Source organism: Triticum dicoccoides, chromosome 5A (genome assembly GCF_002162155.2).
Source record: "Triticum dicoccoides isolate Atlit2015 ecotype Zavitan chromosome 5A, WEW_v2.0, whole genome shotgun sequence".
Taxonomy (NCBI): domain Eukaryota; kingdom Viridiplantae; phylum Streptophyta; class Magnoliopsida; order Poales; family Poaceae; genus Triticum; species Triticum dicoccoides.
Genome location: NC_041388.1, coordinates 368,107,537 through 368,115,018, shown reverse-complemented (window position 1 = coordinate 368,115,018; position 7,482 = coordinate 368,107,537).

Genomic DNA, 7,482 nt, shown 5'->3' with positions numbered 1-7,482 from the left:
TTAGCTGTTTAGCTTTTCTCTTTTGTATTTTCTTATTTATTTTACCTTTTCTGTTTTAAATTTTAGACCCACATTATTTTACTTAGTATAATATGACAACAACTCCTAAAATAACGTTTCAAAATAACCCTCAGCCACAAAAGGTTTTAACCCAAAATAAATTAGTTTTATGTTTTATAAAATACCAAAGGCATTTAAAAATTGTTTTTGCTACCGTTTTATTTTCCTTTGAGCATTTAAACATTTTATAAAAATGTGGTTTCACCTCCATAATTACTTACGATTTATTTGACACAACCCGAACATTTTAGTTTTAATTTTTGAAAACTTTTGTTGTTTGCCTGATTTTAAATTTGAATTTGAATCGGTTTCGAACTAACTCGAGATTAGCAACTACAAACGAGGTGACGTGGCATCATTAGCAAAGGATCACTGTAGCTTAATTACCCGGGCGTCACAGCAGGGCTCGCATATCCTGGCCAGACTGCTTGAGGACGAAAAGGAGAAGAAGGGAGCGCCGACACCTGGGCCCCGGCAAGCCAGTATCGCTGGGGGCTGCGAGTGCCAAGAATCGTCCACGGCAAACCAGATTTGCCGGGGGCTGCAATATCAGATAAGTCTTTCATCCCTCATCATGCATCCTCTTATGGACTGGGGAATGCGAAACCGCGTTTCTTCCCGAAAACTGACGTGCTCCCTCAACTCTAGGCCCTGGGGCTCGTTCCCGGGGCCAAGTTTGGTCGTAGTCGCGGTAGCAAAGGGATGAAACGAGGAGACCGCACCCACCTCATTCCCGCCTCCGTCAAAGGCGTGAGAAAGGTCGAGCGACGTGGGAAGGCGACAGGGCCTGTTGCCGGGAGATGAAATGTCTGTCCGAGGGATACCAAGGATTTGCTCCTTGGCGTGGGTTCAACTCACGAGACAAATAACCCGGCAAGCATCCCCTTTTCATTAAAAAACATCCCACTCAGGTACAGTCCATAGAGGATGAAAAACATGAAAGAGAGGATTACAAGTTTTAGATACAGCTAAGGCCCGAAGGCTTACAAATTAAAAAGATAAGATGCCCGTAATCCCTTTCCTGTCCATCTCATCAGGAGGCAGGTCAAGGAGGCGAAAAGGGCAAAAGGAGCGCCTAGGCGAGCTACGGGTTCCAGAAGACACCAAGAGAACATCCCGGGGGCCGTCCGAAGGCTGGATGGCGATGGCAGCGCTGGAAGCGGGGCTCGAAGACGGGGCGGCAGGATGTCAGCATGCTGTCGAGGGCACCACGCCCTCGTACTCCGACCTGACGGCCTTGTCGCCAGCCCTCTTCCCCTTCCGCAGCCTCCCTACGCCAGCCGCCCAAGGAGACGACCCCGGGGAGTTCAAGGAGCCGGCGACACGGATGATGGGGTTGCCGGTGCCGCGAGAAGCGGCGCCCGACGCCTAGTCGGACCCGCCACCCCGCCGCCCGCTACCCTGATCGTCGCTGTCGCTCTCCTCCTCGTCACTCTCGCTCGAGGAGGAGCCTTCGCTATCGGAGGAGCTGTCCATGCAGCACTTCGCCCGAGTGCCGAAGCACCCGAAGACCTTGACGGAGAGGAGATCGCCCTCCATCAACTTAAAATGGAGGGTAAACCCCTCCATCAGGCTGTGGATACGGGCGAACGTCTTCCACCCTCGATCAAGATACATCACATTAGGGGCTGGGAATACAACGCGGACTCGCGTGCCACTGATCCCACAGCCCCTCATGTGCAGTCTCAGTGTCTCGGGCGGGTCCAACTCCATCCCGCTCGCAAACGGAGCTGGAAGCCAGAGGCGACGACGAGGCGCCCGGCGCAGCTTGACAAAGAACTCGCAAGGGTCGTCCCCTATATGGACCGCCGTGGGGGGAGGAGCCGCCGGCGGAGGCGAAGCTGGCGCGCCGCCCCGCCCGCCTCTTCCCCGAGCGCCTCGACCTCGTCCTCGACCTCGTCCGCGACCTCGCCCCCTCCCTCTTCCCCTTATGGCTGGCTCTGCCACCACGGGCGCGGGAGAGGGAGAGATGCGCTGTCTGGCGGCGACCCTCACCGCCACCGATGAAGGGCCTGGGTTCCCTTTCTCCATGGCGAATGAGAGAAAGGGGAGAAGAAGCTGAAGAAAGGAGAAGATGAGAGAGTGCGGGTTTCTGTGCTCCCCTCCCGCTCTTTATAAAGGAGCGAGGTGGGGGCTCGGCCACCCTGCTCAGCGAATCAAGGCACGGGAAGAGCAGGGAGTCGGGGCCAACCCGCTACCTCTGCTCGCGACGGCCCAGTTTCCCACTTCCACCGTCCGCGACCCCAAGCGCATGGGAGCCGCGTGGCGGGGATGCAGAACCAAGGCGACGGATGAGGCGGCCTCGCTCCGCCTCATGATTGCGGGGAGTGGACATCCCGAAAACCGCGCACCGGCCCCGTCCAGTAAATGCACCACGCCACCACGCCTACCTCCGTTTAGGGAGGAGGGCGTGAACCGTCCCCATCATCGTGGCATGACGCATGCTCGAGGGGCTTAGCCCCGCGCACGCCGCCCGCGTCACCCACGGCGCCGCGTTTGACGCGTGCCGTTCTGGGCGTGCGCGGTGGGAGCGGAGAGATATGCGGCGTGACCTAGGCCGCGCGTGCCCGTGCACTGTTTTGGGCCTGGCCCAACAGCGGTCGGCACCGTGTCTGGCCCAGGCCCGGGGGCTCCTGTCGGTGTACTAGAGTAGGGGTACCCTAGTACCCCGAACTTGTGCACGGGCGGTCGCAGCATCCCGCGGCAAGGCTTGCCGGGTGACCGCCAAGACCCTCCGTGGTTCCCTCGAAGACCATTCAAGAACAAAGTACTCAAACCAAGGCCCCGACAAGAGGAGCTTGCCAGGAAGGCCAACCCAGGCCCCGGCAAGAGGATCTTGCCGGGAAGAGACAAGACCCCGGTAAGAGGAGCTTGCCGAGAAGGCCACTCAAGGCATACCAAGAAAGCTTGCCGCGATGCGCCCTGCGTCCCGGCAAGGCCCGGTGAGCAACAAGCTCCCAAACACGACAAGACGACGACCGCGGCAAGGAGCTTGCCGCGGGAAAGCCCCACTTCGTGCCCGCGCTCCAGCACACCTGCTAACATGTCGCTCTAGGACTCTCCCAAGCACACGTGGCAGGAGGCCAGGCAGCTAGGGGTACGCGGTGGCAAGCGGAGATGAAGAGAAGGCCATCATGGCAAATGGTGGCGCTCCTAACGGTCACTTTTTGCACTGTTTAGGCAACTCAGACAGGCATTCAATGACCTTGTCCCCTGCCGTCAGAATTAGGTAGGGTGCACTGTCTCCACAGTAGCGGTAGCTGACCTACCGCATCCTTTTCCATTTTTACCCTTCTAGTCTACGTTGCCACCTGTCGGTGACCCCTTGAGAGTATAAAAGGAGGCCCAAGCGCAACGTAGAAGGGGGTTCGGCTAGTTCGGCTCATTCGAAACACTAGGAACACTCTCACGCTCGGTCTGGTAGCGTCCATCGCTCCTGAGCAAGAATTCAATACACACAAACAAGCAGCAGTAGGGTTTTACGCATCCGTGCGGCCCGAAGCTGGGTAAAACTGCTCGTGTGTACCGCCTCGATCTGGTCTTTGCTCGATCTCCGCCCCCCTCCGAACCGAAAGGGGCTCCGTCCCCATAGGTGTTGGTGGATCAGTTTCCCCGACACTTGTAAAGCTAGTTAAACTCTAGTGTAGAATTACATGAACTAGCTTGTAGAGCTAGTTCAAATCTAGTGTGAAATTATGTGTACTATGTTATAGAGCAAGTTCAACTCTAGTGTATAATTATTTGAACTAGCTTGTAGACCTAGTTCAACTCTAGTGTAAAATTATTTCTACTAGGTTATAGAGCTAGTTCACCTCTAGTGTAAAACTATTTGAACTAGACTGTAGAGCTAGTTCAACTCTAGTGTAAAACCATTTGTACTAGGTTATAGAGCTAGTTCTACTCTAGTGTAAAATTATTTGTACTAGGTTATAGAGCTAGTTCTACTCTAGTGCAAAATTATTTGAACTAGCTTGTAGAGCTTGTTTAACTCTACAAGCTTGTATAGCTAGTTCAACTCTAGTGTAAAATTATTTGAACTAGCTTGTAGAGCTAGTTCAACTCCAGTGTAAAATTATTTGAACTAGGTTATAGATCTAGTTCAACTTTAGTGTAAAATTATTTGAACTAGCTTGTAGAGCTAGTTCAACTCTAGTGTAAAATTATTTGTACTAGGTTATAGAGCTAGTTCTACTCTAGTGTAAAATTATTTGAACTAGCTTGTATAGCTAGTTCAAATCTAGTGTAAAATTATTTGAACTAGCTTGTAGAGCTAGTTCAACTCTAGTGTAAAATTATTTGTTCTATGTTATAGAGCTAGTTCAACTCTAGTGTAGATTTATTTATACTAGGTTATAGAGCTAATTCAACTCTAGTGTAAAATTATTTGAACTAGCTTGTAGAGCTAGTTCAAATCTATGTTGAAATTATTTGTACTATGTTATAGAGCTAGTTTAACTCTAGTGTAAAATTATTTGAACTAGCTTGTAGAGCTAGTTCCACTCTAGTGTAAAATTATTTATACTAGGTCATAGAGCTAGTTCAACTCTAGTGTAAAACTATTTGAACTAGACTGTGGAGCTAGTTCAACTCTAGTGTAAAATCATTTGTACTAGGTTATAGAGCTAGTTCAACTCTAGTGTAAATTTATTTGTACTAGGTTATAGAGCATCTTCTACTCTAGTGAAAAATTATTTGAACTAGCTTGTAGGGCTTGTTCAAATGTACAAGCTCTACAAGCTAGTTCAACTCTGGTGTAAAATTATTTGAACTAGCTTGTAGAGCTAGTTCAATTCTAATGTAAAATTATTTGAACTAGGTTATAGATCTTGTTCAACTTTAGTTTAAAATTATTTGAACTAGCTCGTAGAGCTAGTTCAACTCTGGTGTAAAATTATTTGAACTAGATTATTGAGCTATTTCAACTCTACTGTAAAATTATTTGTACTAGGTTATAGAGCTAGTTCAACTCTAGTCTAAAATTATTTGTACTAGGTTATAGAGCTAGTTCTACTCTAGTACAAAATTATTTAAACTACCTTGTAGAGCTAGTTCAACTCTAGTGTAAAATTATTTGAACTAGCTTGTAGAGCTAGTTCGAATCTAGTCTGAAATTATGTGTACTATCTTATAGAGCTAGTTCAACTCTAGTGTAAAATAATTTGAACTAGCTTGTAGAGCTAGTTCAAATCTAGTGTAAAATTATTTGAACTAGCTTGTAGAGCTAGTTCAACTCTACTGTAAAATTATTTGTACTAGGTTATAGAGCTAGTTCAACTCTAGTGTAAAATTATTTGTACTAGGTTATAGAGCTAGTTCTACTCTAGTACACAAATATTTAAACTACATTATAGAGCTAGTTCAACTCTAGTGTAAAATTATTTGAACTAGCTTGTAGAGCTAGTTCAAATCTAGTCTAAAATTATGTGTACTATCTTATAGAGCTAGTTCAACTCTAGTGTAAAATAATTTGAACTAGCTTGTAGAGCTAGTTCAACTCTAGTGTAAAATTAGTTGAACTAGCTTGTAGAGCTAGTTCAACTCTAGTGTGAATTTTTTTGTACCAGGTTATTGAGAGCTAGTTCAACACTAGTGTAAAATTATTTGAACTAGCTTGTAGAGCTACTTCAACACTAGTGTAAAATTATTTGAACTAGCCTGTAGAGCTAGTTCAACTCTAGTGTAAAATTATTTGAACTATCTTGTAGAGCTAGTTCAACTCTAGTGTAGAATTACATGAACTAGCTTGTAGAGCTAGTTAAAATCTAGTGTGAAATTATGTGTACTATGTTATAGAGCAAGTTCAACTCTAGTGTAAAATTGTTTGTACTAGGTTATAGAGCTAGTTCAACTCTAGTCTAAAATTATTTGTACTAGCTTATAGAGCTAGTTCAACTCTAGTACACAAATATTTAAACTACATTATAGAGCTAGTTCAACTCTAGTGTAAAATTATTTGAACTAGCTTGTAGAGCTAGTTCAAATCTAGTCTAAAATTATGTGTACTATCTTATAGAGCTAGTTCAACTCTAGTGTAAAATAATTTGAGCTAGCTTGTAGAGCTAGTTCAACTCTAGCGTAAAATTATTTGAACTAGCTTGTAGAGCTAGTTCAACTCTAGTGTGAATTTTTTTGTACCAGGTTATTGAGATCTAGTTCAACACTAGTGTAAAATAATTTGAACTAGCTTGTAGAGCTACTTCAACACTAGTGTAAAATTATTTGAACTAGCCTGTAGAGCTAGTTCAACTCTAGTGTAAAATTATTTGAACTATCTTGTAGAGCTGGTTCAACTCTAGTGTAGAATTACATGAACTAGCTTGTAGAGCTAGTTCAAATCTAGTGTGAAATTATGTGTACTATGTTATAGAGCAAGTTCAACTCTAGTGTAAAATTATTTAAACTAGATTGTAGACCTAGTTCAACTCTAGTGTAAAATTATTTCTACTAGGTTATAGAGCTAGTTCAACTCTAGTGTAAAACTATTTGAACTAGACTGTAGAGCTAGTTCAACTCTAGTGTAAAATCATTTGTACTAGGTTATAGAGCTAGTTCTACTCTAGTGTAAAATTATTTGTACTAGGTTATAGAGCTAGTTCTACTCTAGTGCAAAATTATTTGAACTAGCTTGTAGAGCTTGTTCAACTCTAGAGTAAAATTATTTGTACCAGGTTATAGAGCTAGTTCTACTCTAGTGTAAAATTATTTGAACTAGCTTCTATAGCTAGTTCAAATCTAGTGTAAAATTATTTGAACTAGCTTGTAGAGCTAGTTCAACTCTAGTGTAAAATTATTTGTTCTATGTTATAGAGCTAGTTCAACTCTAGTGTAAATTTATTTATACTAGGTTATAGAGCTAGTTCAACTCTAGTGTAAAATTATTTGAACTAGCTTGTAGAGCTAGTTCAAATCTAGTGTGAAATTATGTGTACTATGTTATAGAGCTAGTTCAACTCTAGTGTAAAATTATTTGAACTAGCTTGTAGAGCTAGTTCCACTCTAGTGTAAAATTATTTGTACTAGGTTATAGAGCTAGTTCAACTCTAGTGTAAAACTATTTGAACTAGACTGTGGAGCTAGTTAAACTCTATTGTAAAATCATTTGTACTAGGTTATAGAGCTAGTTCAACTCTAGTGTAAATTTATTTGTACTAGGTTATAGAGCATTTTCTACTCTAGTGAAAAATTATTTGAACTAGCTTGTAGGGTTTGTTCAAATCTACAAGCTTGTATAGCTAGTTCAACTCTAGTGTAAAATTATTTGAACCAGCTTGTAGAGGTAGTTCAACTCTAATGTAAAATTATTTGAACTAGGTTATAGATCTTGTTCAACTTTAGTTTAAAATTATTTGAACTAGCTTGTAGAGCTAGTTCAAATCTAGTGTAAAATTATTTGAACTAGCTTGTAGAGCTAGTTCAACTCTA